The sequence below is a fragment of the Equus asinus genome, chromosome 23, assembly GCF_041296235.1.
Source record: "Equus asinus isolate D_3611 breed Donkey chromosome 23, EquAss-T2T_v2, whole genome shotgun sequence".
Lineage (NCBI taxonomy): Eukaryota > Metazoa > Chordata > Mammalia > Perissodactyla > Equidae > Equus > Equus asinus.
In genome coordinates, this window is record NC_091812.1 from 52,515 (window position 1) to 69,114 (window position 16,600).

A 16,600-nucleotide genomic window follows, 5' to 3' on the forward strand; every position below is an offset into this window, starting at 1 on the left:
CGTCATGGTCTTTCTCAGCTATCTCCCTTAGACATGCTTATCAGTCCGTTCTCCTTCATTCCAAGTGATTAGTTTGTATTTCTTTAATCGCTGTATGTTCTCTAGGGTGAGGTGTGAGTGCTTTCGTGACTCTTGGTTGCTGTCCTTGAATTTGCACCGGTCACTTGTAGGACTCTTGGCTATCCTAGCCTGGGTCAAACTAAGCCCTGAGAGCACGTGGTCATGTGGGTTGGTTTGACATCCTGAGATCAGAAACTCCAAATTCGAGGTGGTCCTGGCAACCCCCTTCACGGACACAATGTTTCCAAGACAACTTAGACAAATCGGATGAATTCCACTCTCCAGGAAAGAGATTTTTCTGTCTCTTTTCCGGATTTGGGAAGTTTCGAACTTGACCCCTGATCCTTGAACGTTCCCCTAGATTCCGTCCAGATACGGGCTTACTTAATTTTTATAGGGTGGGCCATTTGTTTGCCCTACATCCTCTACCCTGGCCTGTTTATTTTTCTTGAAACACAACTGTAAAGTTCTAATTTTCGTGCAACTTCCTTACATATGGTGTCAAAACACATAATCAATAATCCTTCTACGGCAAGAGGTAGGGGGAGAGAATTTCGATGGAGGCAAACAGAGCACACTAGCCTGGGAGGGCAGCCTTCACGAAGGAACGAAGCCCTGTGGAAGAGGGTGCTTTTCAGCACCCTTGTAGAGCACTTCCAAACAAAGAGACATACCCCAAGCGTGACAGGGCTCCATTCCTTCAAGGCTTCCAAGACATCTCTTGGGACACATTACCATGTGCCCAGTGGGCCCACGTGACACCAGAGCTTCGGAAAAAGAGACTGACCTTCAAAGAATGCTATGGGCCTTGGAAAGGAGGCATCGATTCCTCTCTTCAATGTCCTCAAGACATCTTTCTTGACTTTGCATTATGCTTAAGGCACAAGGGCACTGTAGGTGTGATGAACCCCAAGTCCGGCCACTTGTTTCCAATGAAGTTGCAAGCTTGAATCAGCATGACCTCCCCATAGACTTGAATAGATGACAATGTTCTCCTCTCCGTGCTTGTCCCTCTATTCTCACTTGTGGCCTAGGGTTCCTTTCTTATCCCTTGCATCAGACTCTGTTTTATCTCTTCTAGTTTCTGTGCCTGCTTTCTGTTTGCCAAACCTGTTTCTGGGTATCTGTCCCTTTAATAGCCTAGCCTAGGCCAATCCTCAGACTGTAACCATGCGGCCACCCTGGGGGACATGGTCACCGTGATGTCATAAGCGACCTCAAAATTCGAAGTTGTCCTGACAACCTCCGTGCACACAGAGTTTCACAGCCATCTCAGACCAGTCTGACTCCTCACCCTGTCTAGGTAGGATAGTTTTCCTTTTTCTGCAATTGTTGTCAGTTTCTATCTTTCTCCTTGAACTTCGAAAGGGCTCCTACATTCTCTCTAGACACTGGTTTCACTCCTGTAAGATTATCCTGGGTTTTATCTCTTATATCTTGGGTAGATGGCAAAATGGGTGGACCTTACCCAGAAAAAGTCCTGGACTCCCTCACAAGTTGAAGTTGCCCAGGGAATGTTCTGACGCACAATGATGGTGTCATCTCGTGGCACTCTGCCAATTCCACCTTGGCAGGTCACAAGTTTTCCTTCCTTCTGCCTTTGGGAAGTGTACCAGATACTTCCATAGATTGTAATATTCTTATGGTTCCTTTTCTTGTGCGTATTGATAACGTATCCTCACAATTGCTGCTTAGTTATGATCTCTGCCCGCACCATACCATGAAATCTATATTTCCTAACACTACTAATGTGATATGCACTCGTAATGTGAAACAGTGAGGCCCGGGCCGCCCAAGCGGAATGTGGGCACTTCCCTGCTCCACCACAGGGCCGGCCCTGAATTGTACTTTTGGACCAACCTTTTGCCTGAACTTGGGAAGACGTGGGCCTGTTTGGATTATTCGTGAAGGTGATTAGTAATAACATCATGGACGGTAACATTTTCCGTTCGTTCATGGGTTTAGGACTGATCATGTTCTCTTCGTAGTATTCCTCTTCACCTATTTGGAATGGTCTGCCTTTCTGTAGCATCTGTAAGCATTTGGAGGTGATTTTCCATCCTTGGAAGTTCACCTTCCGTAAACTCTTTCCGCCCCCAAAGCTTTATGACATCATTCTGGACCTCTTTTTGGATTTTTGATTTGAGGTGAATTTATAGCCATGACCCTGCCTTAGAACGTACTATAACTTCCAGATTCACATCCTCATTGCTTTAGACTTCTGTGTAGCTTACATCATCTTCACCAGTGTAAGACTAATCACAGGCCCTCACCACACACTTGTGCCTAATCTTCTCTTTCACCCTCCGTCACCGCCCCTCTTTGCCTCTGGGAGCCCGCATACAAATGTTCAGTGCCACCTCTTGGTTAGTGCTTGCTTTTCCTTCTCCTTGTAAGTGAGATTCTATGGTATTTGAATTTCTCACTGGGGCTTGTTACACTTCCCCTAAAACCCTCACAGCCATTCTGGTGGTCACAAATGGCTGGATTGCATCATTTGTTCCGGCTGAGTGGTATACCATTGTGTGGCTATAGCCCATCTTCCTTCTCCAATCATCCCTTGCTGGACACCAGGGTGCTTTCCAAGTCTTGGATATCAGGAGTAAGACTGTGGTGAACACAGCCATGCACATGTCTTCATGCGGTAGTCTTTCTGACTTTTTTGGATAAACAAGCGGCAGATTAATAGCTGGGTCATACGGGACATGGATACTTAAATTTCTGAGGCAGTTCCACACCTTTGGCATCGTGGCTGCACCGGGTTACACTCCCACCAGCAGTGCAGGAGGCTTCCCTTCTCTCCACCTCCTCTCTGACACTTGTTATTTCCTGTCTGCTTCCTTCTAGCCATGCTGACCACAGTGAGCTGCCATGTGCTTGCAGTTTGGATTTGCATTTTCCTGAGACTTAATGATGGTGAACAAGTTTTCATGCACCTACTGGCCCTCTTTCTGTCTTCTTCGGAGAAATCTCTGCTTCCATCTTTTGACCAGGTTTTCATTGGCTTGTTTTTTTTCTTGTGGAGACGTGCGAGTTGATTGTATCTTTGGGCTTTTCACCCCTTGTCCGATGTGTGGTTTGCAAGCATCCTCTCCCAATTGTTGTGGTGTCTTAGTATTCAGTTGATGGTTTCCTTGACTGGCAGAAGTGTGTGCATTTGATGTGGTCCCGTTTGTTTCTTGTTTCCTTTGTTGCCCTTGCCCAGTCAGACATGCTTCTTCCCAATAGGCGGCTCAGACAGATGGCAAAGAGCACTCTGCCTAGGTCTTCTCCTACAAGGTTCACGGATTCAAGTCTGCCATTCAAGGCTTTAATCCATTTCAGGTGGTGTGTGTGCCAGGTGTAACAGCATGGTGTACTCTCGTTGTGTTCCATGTGGCTGTGCAGGCTTCCCAGCACCGTTTATTGTAGAGACTCTCCTTTCTCCGCTGTCTCCACTTGGCTCCCTGGTCCAAAATGGGCTGTCCATGTAAGTTTGAGTTGGGCTCTGGGCTCTCAATTGTTTTGCATGGGTCTTCATGCCTGTTTTGGGGCCCAGACTGTGCCGTTTCGGTACCTAGCGCTTCGTCCTCTATGTTGAAATCAGAAATTGTGACACGTGCTGCTTTGTTCGTTTTCCTGAGGATTCCTTTGCCTAGTCAGGGTCTCGTGTTGCTGGCTAGAAACTTTAGGATTCTCTCTTCTTCTCTGTGGCAAATACTGCTGCAACTTTGACTGGGATTGCATGGAATCCAGAGATTCCTTACTGCGGTATGAACCTTTCAAGTGTGTTAATCCTTCCATTCCTAGATCCCTCGATATCTTTTTTTTTCTTGTGTCTTCTTGAGTTTCTTTCCCCAAAGGTTTGCTAGTTTTTGAATTAACATAGAATTCACCTGTTTTGCTAAGGTTATTCACAGAGATCCTATTCTTCGTAATGGCAAGCTCCTGTTTTTTTTTTTTTTTTTTTCCTTAGCTTCAGTTTTTCTATTCTTTGCAACTTTTAATTGGTTTTGTTTTGGCACATGTGCCTTGCTGTGCTCACATCTGCTGGCAATGCTCCTGTATTTGCTGTGGAAGTCTGGCCCTGTCCAACGTCCCTTCCCATCTGCCTCTACTCTACCTCGGACGCCTGCACCAGAACAACTGAAGCAGTGGTGAGGAGGCCCAAACCGAGGATTCCACCCAGCCCATACTGGGCCACAGACCCAGGAGGTGCGGACCTCACCACTGCACCACCGGCCGGCCACTTACATGTTCAGTGGCAACGTGCAGTTGAGTGCAATGGGAGTTAAATATACTAGTGAGCCCAACTCTAGCACTGTGTAGATGAGGCTAGGTTGTTTTTCGGGTCCATTGTGATGTCAGAGGATTTGTCATAATTGTGTCTCTGAGGTCCAGCATGCTTCATGGATACAGGTTTCAGAGCCTGCTTGGAGCAGTCTCATAACTCACCCTTCCCAGTTAGCCCATGCTTGACCTTCGCTGCCGTTTTTTGGCTTGTGAATTTCTCTGACTTTCAAACGTTCCAGCAGAGTCTGTCTAAAGACGGACATCATCTTTCATTGTGGATAATTCAGGTGTGATTTCTGTTCACCTTCCATTTTCTGGGTCCTCTTTTTCTTTTCCATAGTATACTCGTCATGGTCTTTCTCAGCTATCTCCCTTAGACATGCTTATCAGTCCGTTCTCCTTCATTCCAAGGGATTAGTTTGTATTTCTTTAATCGCTGTATGTTCTCTAGGGTGAGGTGTGAGTGCTTTCGTGACTCTTGGTTGCTGTCCTTGAATTTGCACCGGTCACTTGTAGGACTCTTGGCTATCCTAGCCTGGGTCAAACTAAGCCCTGAGAGCACGTGGTCATGTGGGTTGGTTTGACATCCTGAGATCAGAAACTCCAAATTCGAGGTGGTCCTGGCAACCCCCTTCACGGACACAATGTTTCCAAGACAACTTAGACAAATCGGATGAATTCCACTCTCCAGGAAAGAGATTTTTCTGTCTCTTTTCCGGATTTGGGAAGTTTCGAACTTGACCCCTGATCCTTGAACGTTCCCCTAGATTCCGTCCAGATACGGGCTTACTTAATTTTTATAGGGTGGGCCATTTGTTTGCCCTACATCCTCTACCCTGGCCTGTTTATTTTTCTTGAAACACAACTGTAAAGTTCTAATTTTCGTGCAACTTCCTTACATATGGTGTCAAAACACATAATCAATAATCCTTCTACGGCAAGAGGTAGGGGGAGAGAATTTCGATGGAGGCAAACAGAGCACACTAGCCTGGGAGGGCAGCCTTCACGAAGGAACGAAGCCCTGTGGAAGAGGGTGCTTTTCAGCACCCTTGTAGAGCACTTCCAAACAAAGAGACATACCCCAAGCGTGACAGGGCTCCATTCCTTCAAGGCTTCCAAGACATCTCTTGGGACACATTACCATGTGCCCAGTGGGCCCACGTGACACCAGAGCTTCGGAAAAAGAGACTGACCTTCAAAGAATGCTATGGGCCTTGGAAAGGAGGCATCGATTCCTCTCTTCAATGTCCTCAAGACATCTTTCTTGACTTTGCATTATGCTTAAGGCACAAGGGCACTGTAGGTGTGATGAACCCCAAGTCCGGCCACTTGTTTCCAATGAAGTTGCAAGCTTGAATCAGCATGACCTCCCCATAGACTTGAATAGATGACAATGTTCTCCTCTCCGTGCTTGTCCCTCTATTCTCACTTGTGGCCTAGGGTTCCTTTCTTATCCCTTGCATCAGACTCTGTTTTATCTCTTCTAGTTTCTGTGCCTGCTTTCTGTTTGCCAAACCTGTTTCTGGGTATCTGTCCCTTTAATAGCCTAGCCTAGGCCAATCCTCAGACTGTAACCATGCGGCCACCCTGGGGGACATGGTCACCGTGATGTCATAAGCGACCTCAAAATTCGAAGTTGTCCTGACAACCTCCGTGCACACAGAGTTTCACAGCCATCTCAGACCAGTCTGACTCCTCACCCTGTCTAGGTAGGATAGTTTTCCTTTTTCTGCAATTGTTGTCAGTTTCTATCTTTCTCCTTGAACTTCGAAAGGGCTCCTACATTCTCTCTAGACACTGGTTTCACTCCTGTAAGATTATCCTGGGTTTTATCTCTTATATCTTGGGTAGATGGCAAAATGGGTGGACCTTACCCAGAAAAAGTCCTGGACTCCCTCACAAGTTGAAGTTGCCCAGGGAATGTTCTGACGCACAATGATGGTGTCATCTCGTGGCACTCTGCCAATTCCACCTTGGCAGGTCACAAGTTTTCCTTCCTTCTGCCTTTGGGAAGTGTACCAGATACTTCCATAGATTGTAATATTCTTATGGTTCCTTTTCTTGTGCGTATTGATAACGTATCCTCACAATTGCTGCTTAGTTATGATCTCTGCCCGCACCATACCATGAAATCTATATTTCCTAACACTACTAATGTGATATGCACTCGTAATGTGAAACAGTGAGGCCCGGGCCGCCCAAGCGGAATGTGGGCACTTCCCTGCTCCACCACAGGGCCGGCCCTGAATTGTACTTTTGGACCAACCTTTTGCCTGAACTTGGGAAGACGTGGGCCTGTTTGGATTATTCGTGAAGGTGATTAGTAATAACATCATGGACGGTAACATTTTCCGTTCGTTCATGGGTTTAGGACTGATCATGTTCTCTTCGTAGTATTCCTCTTCACCTATTTGGAATGGTCTGCCTTTCTGTAGCTTCTGTAAGCATTTGGAGGTGATTTTCCATCCTTGGAAGTTCACCTTCTGTAAACTCTTTCCGCCCCCAAAGCTTTATGACATCATTCTGGACCTCTTTTTGGATTTTTGATTTGAGGTGAATTTATAGCCATGACCCTGCCTTAGAACGTACTATAACTTCCAGATTCACATCCTCATTGCTTTAGACTTCTGTGTAGCTTACATCATCTTCACCAGTGTAAGACTAATCACAGGCCCTCACCACACACTTGTGCCTAATCTTCTCTTTCACCCTCCGTCACCGCCCCTCTTTGCCTCTGGGAGCCCGCATACAAATGTTCAGTGCCACCTCTTGGTTAGTGCTTGCTTTTCCTTCTCCTTGTAAGTGAGATTCTATGGTATTTGAATTTCTCACTGGGGCTTGTTACACTTCCCCTAAAACCCTCACAGCCATTCTGGTGGTCACAAATGGCTGGATTGCATCATTTGTTCCGGCTGAGTGGTATACCATTGTGTGGCTATAGCCCATCTTCCTTCTCCAATCATCCCTTGCTGGACACCAGGGTGCTTTCCAAGTCTTGGATATCAGGAGTAAGACTGTGGTGAACACAGCCATGCACATGTCTTCATGCGGTAGTCTTTCTGACTTTTTTGGATAAACAAGCGGCAGATTAATAGCTGGGTCATACGGGACATGGATACTTAAATTTCTGAGGCAGTTCCACACCTTTGGCATCGTGGCTGCACCGGGTTACACTCCCACCAGCAGTGCAGGAGGCTTCCCTTCTCTCCACCTCCTCTCTGACACTTGTTATTTCCTGTCTGCTTCCTTCTAGCCATGCTGACCACAGTGAGCTGCCATGTGCTTGCAGTTTGGATTTGCATTTTCCTGAGACTTAATGATGGTGAACAAGTTTTCATGCACCTACTGGCCCTCTTTCTGTCTTCTTCGGAGAAATCTCTGCTTCCATCTTTTGACCAGGTTTTCATTGGCTTGTTTTTTTTCTTGTGGAGACGTGCGAGTTGATTGTATCTTTGGGCTTTTCACCCCTTGTCCGATGTGTGGTTTGCAAGCATCCTCTCCCAATTGTTGTGGTGTCTTAGTATTCAGTTGATGGTTTCCTTGACTGGCAGAAGTGTGTGCATTTGATGTGGTCCCGTTTGTTTCTTGTTTCCTTTGTTGCCCTTGCCCAGTCAGACATGCTTCTTCCCAATAGGCGGCTCAGACAGATGGCAAAGAGCACTCTGCCTAGGTCTTCTCCTACAAGGTTCACGGATTCAAGTCTGCCATTCAAGGCTTTAATCCATTTCAGGTGGTGTGTGTGCCAGGTGTAACAGCATGGTGTACTCTCGTTGTGTTCCATGTGGCTGTGCAGGCTTCCCAGCACCGTTTATTGTAGAGACTCTCCTTTCTCCGCTGTCTCCACTTGGCTCCCTGGTCCAAAATGGGCTGTCCATGTAAGTTTGAGTTGGGCTCTGGGCTCTCAATTGTTTTGCATGGGTCTTCATGCCTGTTTTGGGGCCCAGACTGTGCCGTTTCGGTACCTAGCGCTTCGTCCTCTATGTTGAAATCAGAAATTGTGACACGTGCTGCTTTGTTCGTTTTCCTGAGGATTCCTTTGCCTAGTCAGGGTCTCGTGTTGCTGGCTAGAAACTTTAGGATTCTCTCTTCTTCTCTGTGGCAAATACTGCTGCAACTTTGACTGGGATTGCATGGAATCCAGAGATTCCTTACTGCGGTATGAACCTTTCAAGTGTGTTAATCCTTCCATTCCTAGATCCCTCGATATCTTTTTTTTTCTTGTGTCTTCTTGAGTTTCTTTCCCCAAAGGTTTGCTAGTTTTTGAATTAACATAGAATTCACCTGTTTTGCTAAGGTTATTCACAGAGATCCTATTCTTCGTAATGGCAAGCTCCTGTTTTTTTTTTTTTTTTTTTTCCTTAGCTTCAGTTTTTCTATTCTTTGCAACTTTTAATTGGTTTTGTTTTGGCACATGTGCCTTGCTGTGCTCACATCTGCTGGCAATGCTCCTGTATTTGCTGTGGAAGTCTGGCCCTGTCCAACGTCCCTTCCCATCTGCCTCTACTCTACCTCGGACGCCTGCACCAGAACAACTGAAGCAGTGGTGAGGAGGCCCAAACCGAGGATTCCACCCAGCCCATACTGGGCCACAGACCCAGGAGGTGCGGACCTCACCACTGCACCACCGGCCGGCCACTTACATGTTCAGTGGCAACGTGCAGTTGAGTGCAATGGGAGTTAAATATACTAGTGAGCCCAACTCTAGCACTGTGTAGATGAGGCTAGGTTGTTTTTCGGGTCCATTGTGATGTCAGAGGATTTGTCATAATTGTGTCTCTGAGGTCCAGCATGCTTCATGGATACAGGTTTCAGAGCCTGCTTGGAGCAGTCTCATAACTCACCCTTCCCAGTTAGCCCATGCTTGACCTTCGCTGCCGTTTTTTGGCTTGTGAATTTCTCTGACTTTCAAACGTTCCAGCAGAGTCTGTCTAAAGACGGACATCATCTTTCATTGTGGATAATTCAGGTGTGATTTCTGTTCACCTTCCATTTTCTGGGTCCTCTTTTTCTTTTCCATAGTATACTCGTCATGGTCTTTCTCAGCTATCTCCCTTAGACATGCTTATCAGTCCGTTCTCCTTCATTCCAAGGGATTAGTTTGTATTTCTTTAATCGCTGTATGTTCTCTAGGGTGAGGTGTGAGTGCTTTCGTGACTCTTGGTTGTTGTCCTTGAATTTGCACCGGTCACTTGTAGGACTCTTGGCTATCCTAGCCTGGGTCAAACTAAGCCCTGAGAGCACGTGGTCATGTGGGTTGGTTTGACATCCTGAGATCAGAAACTCCAAATTCGAGGTGGTCCTGGCAACCCCCTTCACGGACACAATGTTTCCAAGACAACTTAGACAAATCGGATGAATTCCACTCTCCAGGAAAGAGATTTTTCTGTCTCTTTTCCGGATTTGGGAAGTTTCGAACTTGACCCCTGATCCTTGAACGTTCCCCTAGATTCCGTCCAGATACGGGCTTACTTAATTTTTATAGGGTGGGCCATTTGTTTGCCCTACATCCTCTACCCTGGCCTGTTTATTTTTCTTGAAACACAACTGTAAAGTTCTAATTTTCGTGCAACTTCCTTACATATGGTGTCAAAACACATAATCAATAATCCTTCTACGGCAAGAGGTAGGGGGAGAGAATTTCGATGGAGGCAAACAGAGCACACTAGCCTGGGAGGGCAGCCTTCACGAAGGAACGAAGCCCTGTGGAAGAGGGTGCTTTTCAGCACCCTTGTAGAGCACTTCCAAACAAAGAGACATACCCCAAGCGTGACAGGGCTCCATTCCTTCAAGGCTTCCAAGACATCTCTTGGGACACATTACCATGTGCCCAGTGGGCCCACGTGACACCAGAGCTTCGGAAAAAGAGACTGACCTTCAAAGAATGCTATGGGCCTTGGAAAGGAGGCATCGATTCCTCTCTTCAATGTCCTCAAGACATCTTTCTTGACTTTGCATTATGCTTAAGGCACAAGGGCACTGTAGGTGTGATGAACCCCAAGTCCGGCCACTTGTTTCCAATGAAGTTGCAAGCTTGAATCAGCATGACCTCCCCATAGACTTGAATAGATGACAATGTTCTCCTCTCCGTGCTTGTCCCTCTATTCTCACTTGTGGCCTAGGGTTCCTTTCTTATCCCTTGCATCAGACTCTGTTTTATCTCTTCTAGTTTCTGTGCCTGCTTTCTGTTTGCCAAACCTGTTTCTGGGTATCTGTCCCTTTAATAGCCTAGCCTAGGCCAATCCTCAGACTGTAACCATGCGGCCACCCTGGGGGACATGTTCACCGTGATGTCATAAGCGACCTCAAAATTCGAAGTTGTCCTGACAACCTCCGTGCACACAGAGTTTCACAGCCATCTCAGACCAGTCTGACTCCTCACCCTGTCTAGGTAGGATAGTTTTCCTTTTTCTGCAATTGTTGTCAGTTTCTATCTTTCTCCTTGAACTTCGAAAGGGCTCCTACATTCTCTCTAGACACTGGTTTCACTCCTGTAAGATTATCCTGGGTTTTATCTCTTATATCTTGGGTAGATGGCAAAATGGGTGGACCTTACCCAGAAAAAGTCCTGGACTCCCTCACAAGTTGAAGTTGCCCAGGGAATGTTCTGACGCACAATGATGGTGTCATCTCGTGGCACTCTGCCAATTCCACCTTGGCAGGTCACAAGTTTTCCTTCCTTCTGCCTTTGGGAAGTGTACCAGATACTTCCATAGATTGTAATATTCTTATGGTTCCTTTTCTTGTGCGTATTGATAACGTATCCTCACAATTGCTGCTTAGTTATGATCTCTGCCCGCACCATACCATGAAATCTATATTTCCTAACACTACTAATGTGATATGCACTCGTAATGTGAAACAGTGAGGCCCGGGCCGCCCAAGCGGAATGTGGGCACTTCCCTGCTCCACCACAGGGCCGGCCCTGAATTGTACTTTTGGACCAACCTTTTGCCTGAACTTGGGAAGACGTGGGCCTGTTTGGATTATTCGTGAAGGTGATTAGTAATAACATCATGGACGGTAACATTTTCCGTTCGTTCATGGGTTTAGGACTGATCATGTTCTCTTCGTAGTATTCCTCTTCACCTATTTGGAATGGTCTGCCTTTCTGTAGCATCTGTAAGCATTTGGAGGTGATTTTCCATCCTTGGAAGTTCACCTTCTGTAAACTCTTTCCGCCCCCAAAGCTTTATGACATCATTCTGGACCCCTTTTTGGATTTTTGATTTGAGGTGAATTTATAGCCATGACCCTGCCTTAGAACGTACTATAACTTCCAGATTCACATCCTCATTGCTTTAGACTTCTGTGTAGCTTACATCATCTTCACCAGTGTAAGACTAATCACAGGCCCTCACCACACACTTGTGCCTAATCTTCTCTTTCACCCTCCGTCACCGCCCCTCTTTGCCTCTGGGAGCCCGCATACAAATGTTCAGTGCCACCTCTTGGTTAGTGCTTGCTTTTCCTTCTCCTTGTAAGTGAGATTCTATGGTATTTGAATTTCTCACTGGGGCTTGTTACACTTCCCCTAAAACCCTCACAGCCATTCTGGTGGTCACAAATGGCTGGATTGCATCATTTGTTCCGGCTGAGTGGTATACCATTGTGTGGCTATAGCCCATCTTCCTTCTCCAATCATCCCTTGCTGGACACCAGGGTGCTTTCCAAGTCTTGGATATCAGGAGTAAGACTGTGGTGAACACAGCCATGCACATGTCTTCATGCGGTAGTCTTTCTGACTTTTTTGGATAAACAAGCGGCAGATTAATAGCTGGGTCATACGGGACATGGATACTTAAATTTCTGAGGCAGTTCCACACCTTTGGCATCGTGGCTGCACCGGGTTACACTCCCACCAGCAGTGCAGGAGGCTTCCCTTCTCTCCACCTCCTCTCTGACACTTGTTATTTCCTGTCTGCTTCCTTCTAGCCATGCTGACCACAGTGAGCTGCCATGGCCTTGCAGTTTGGATTTGCATTTTCCTGAGACTTAATGATGGTGAACAAGTTTTCATGCACCTACTGGCCCTCTTTCTGTCTTCTTCGGAGAAATCTCTGCTTCCATCTTTTGACCAGGTTTTCATTGGCTTGTTTTTTTTCTTGTGGAGACGTGCGAGTTGATTGTATCTTTGGGCTTTTCACCCCTTGTCCGATGTGTGGTTTGCAAGCATCCTCTCCCAATTGTTGTGGTGTCTTAGTATTCAGTTGATGGTTTCCTTGACTGGCAGAAGTGTGTGCATTTGATGTGGTCCCGTTTGTTTCTTGTTTCCTTTGTTGCCCTTGCCCAGTCAGACATGCTTCTTCCCAATAGGCGGCTCAGACAGATGGCAAAGAGCACTCTGCCTAGGTCTTCTCCTACAAGGTTCACGGTTTCAAGTCTGCCATTCAAGGCTTTAATCCATTTCAGGTGGTGTGTGTGCCAGGTGTAACAGCATGGTGTACTCTCGTTGTGTTCCATGTGGCTGTGCAGGCTTCCCAGCACCGTTTATTGTAGAGACTCTCCTTTCTCCGCTGTCTCCACTTGGCTCCCTGGTCCAAAATGGGCTGTCCATGTAAGTTTGAGTTGGGCTCTGGGCTCTCAATTGTTTTGCATGGGTCTTCATGCCTGTTTTGGGGCCCAGACTGTGCCGTTTCGGTACCTAGCGCTTCGTCCTCTATGTTGAAATCAGAAATTGTGACACGTGCTGCTTTGTTCGTTTTCCTGAGGATTCCTTTGCCTAGTCAGGGTCTCGTGTTGCTGGCTAGAAACTTTAGGATTCTCTCTTCTTCTCTGTGGCAAATACTGCTGCAACTTTGACTGGGATTGCATGGAATCCAGAGATTCCTTACTGCGGTATGAACCTTTCAAGTGTGTTAATCCTTCCATTCCTAGATCCCTCGATATCTTTTTTTTTCTTGTGTCTTCTTGAGTTTCTTTCCCCAAAGGTTTGCTAGTTTTTGAATTAACATAGAATTCACCTGTTTTGCTAAGGTTATTCACAGAGATCCTATTCTTCGTAATGGCAAGCTCCTGTTTTTTTTTTTTTTTTTTTTCCTTAGCTTCAGTTTTTCTATTCTTTGCAACTTTTAATTGGTTTTGTTTTGGCACATGTGCCTTGCTGTGCTCACATCTGCTGGCAATGCTCCTGTATTTGCTGTGGAAGTCTGGCCCTGTCCAACGTCCCTTCCCATCTGCCTCTACTCTACCTCGGACGCCTGCACCAGAACAACTGAAGCAGTGGTGAGGAGGCCCAAACCGAGGATTCCACCCAGCCCATACTGGGCCACAGACCCAGGAGGTGCGGACCTCACCACTGCACCACCGGCCGGCCACTTACATGTTCAGTGGCAACGTGCAGTTGAGTGCAATGGGAGTTAAATATACTAGTGAGCCCAACTCTAGCACTGTGTAGATGAGGCTAGGTTGTTTTTCGGGTCCATTGTGATGTCAGAGGATTTGTCATAATTGTGTCTCTGAGGTCCAGCATGCTTCATGGATACAGGTTTCAGAGCCTGCTTGGAGCAGTCTCATAACTCACCCTTCCCAGTTAGCCCATGCTTGACCTTCGCTGCCGTTTTTTGGCTTGTGAATTTCTCTGACTTTCAAACGTTCCAGCAGAGTCTGTCTAAAGACGGACATCATCTTTCATTGTGGATAATTCAGGTGTGATTTCTGTTCACCTTCCATTTTCTGGGTCCTCTTTTTCTTTTCCATAGTATACTCGTCATGGTCTTTCTCAGCTATCTCCCTTAGACATGCTTATCAGTCCGTTCTCCTTCATTCCAAGTGATTAGTTTGTATTTCTTTAATCGCTGTATGTTCTCTAGGGTGAGGTGTGAGTGCTTTCGTGACTCTTGGTTGTTGTCCTTGAATTTGCACCGGTCACTTGTAGGACTCTTGGCTATCCTAGCCTGGGTCAAACTAAGCCCTGAGAGCACGTGGTCATGTGGGTTGGTTTGACATCCTGAGATCAGAAACTCCAAATTCGAGGTGGTCCTGGCAACCCCCTTCACGGACACAATGTTTCCAAGACAACTTAGACAAATCGGATGAATTCCACTCTCCAGGAAAGAGATTTTTCTGTCTCTTTTCCGGATTTGGGAAGTTTCGAACTTGACCCCTGATCCTTGAACGTTCCCCTAGATTCCGTCCAGATACGGGCTTACTTAATTTTTATAGGGTGGGCCATTTGTTTGCCCTACATCCTCTACCCTGGCCTGTTTATTTTTCTTGAAACACAACTGTAAAGTTCTAATTTTCGTGCAACTTCCTTACATATGGTGTCAAAACACATAATCAATAATCCTTCTACGGCAAGAGGTAGGGGGAGAGAATTTCGATGGAGGCAAACAGAGCACACTAGCCTGGGAGGGCAGCCTTCACGAAGGAACGAAGCCCTGTGGAAGAGGGTGCTTTTCAGCACCCTTGTAGAGCACTTCCAAACAAAGAGACATACCCCAAGCGTGACAGGGCTCCATTCCTTCAAGGCTTCCAAGACATCTCTTGGGACACATTACCATGTGCCCAGTGGGCCCACGTGACACCAGAGCTTCGGAAAAAGAGACTGACCTTCAAAGAATGCTATGGGCCTTGGAAAGGAGGCATCGATTCCTCTCTTCAATGTCCTCAAGACATCTTTCTTGACTTTGCATTATGCTTAAGGCACAAGGGCACTGTAGGTGTGATGAACCCCAAGTCCGGCCACTTGTTTCCAATGAAGTTGCAAGCTTGAATCAGCATGACCTCCCCATAGACTTGAATAGATGACAATGTTCTCCTCTCCGTGCTTGTCCCTCTATTCTCACTTGTGGCCTAGGGTTCCTTTCTTATCCCTTGCATCAGACTCTGTTTTATCTCTTCTAGTTTCTGTGCCTGCTTTCTGTTTGCCAAACCTGTTTCTGGGTATCTGTCCCTTTAATAGCCTAGCCTAGGCCAATCCTCAGACTGTAACCATGCGGCCACCCTGGGGGACATGTTCACCGTGATGTCATAAGCGACCTCAAAATTCGAAGTTGTCCTGACAACCTCCGTGCACACAGAGTTTCACAGCCATCTCAGACCAGTCTGACTCCTCACCCTGTCTAGGTAGGATAGTTTTCCTTTTTCTGCAATTGTTGTCAGTTTCTATCTTTCTCCTTGAACTTCGAAAGGGCTCCTACATTCTCTCTAGACACTGGTTTCACTCCTGTAAGATTATCCTGGGTTTTATCTCTTATATCTTGGGTAGATGGCAAAATGGGTGGACCTTACCCAGAAAAAGTCCTGGACTCCCTCACAAGTTGAAGTTGCCCAGGGAATGTTCTGACGCACAATGATGGTGTCATCTCGTGGCACTCTGCCAATTCCACCTTGGCAGGTCACAAGTTTTCCTTCCTTCTGCCTTTGGGAAGTGTACCAGATACTTCCATAGATTGTAATATTCTTATGGTTCCTTTTCTTGTGCGTATTGATAACGTATCCTCACAATTGCTGCTTAGTTATGATCTCTGCCCGCACCATACCATGAAATCTATATTTCCTAACACTACTAATGTGATATGCACTCGTAATGTGAAACAGTGAGGCCCGGGCCGCCCAAGCGGAATGTGGGCACTTCCCTGCTCCACCACAGGGCCGGCCCTGAATTGTACTTTTGGACCAACCTTTTGCCTGAACTTGGGAAGACGTGGGCCTGTTTGGATTATTCGTGAAGGTGATTAGTAATAACATCATGGACGGTAACATTTTCCGTTCGTTCATGGGTTTAGGACTGATCATGTTCTCTTCGTAGTATTCCTCTTCACCTATTTGGAATGGTCTGCCTTTCTGTAGCATCTGTAAGCATTTGGAGGTGATTTTCCATCCTTGGAAGTTCACCTTCTGTAAACTCTTTCCGCCCCCAAAGCTTTATGACATCATTCTGGACCCCTTTTTGGATTTTTGATTTGAGGTGAATTTATAGCCATGACCCTGCCTTAGAACGTACTATAACTTCCAGATTCACATCCTCATTGCTTTAGACTTCTGTGTAGCTTACATCATCTTCACCAGTGTAAGACTAATCACAGGCCCTCACCACACACTTGTGCCTAATCTTCTCTTTCACCCTCCGTCACCGCCCCTCTTTGCCTCTGGGAGCCCGCATACAAATGTTCAGTGCCACCTCTTGGTTAGTGCTTGCTTTTCCTTCTCCTTGTAAGTGAGATTCTATGGTATTTGAATTTCTCACTGGGGCTTGTTACACTTCCCCTAAAACCCTCACAGCCATTCTGGTGGTCACAAATGGCTGGATTGCATCATTTGTTCC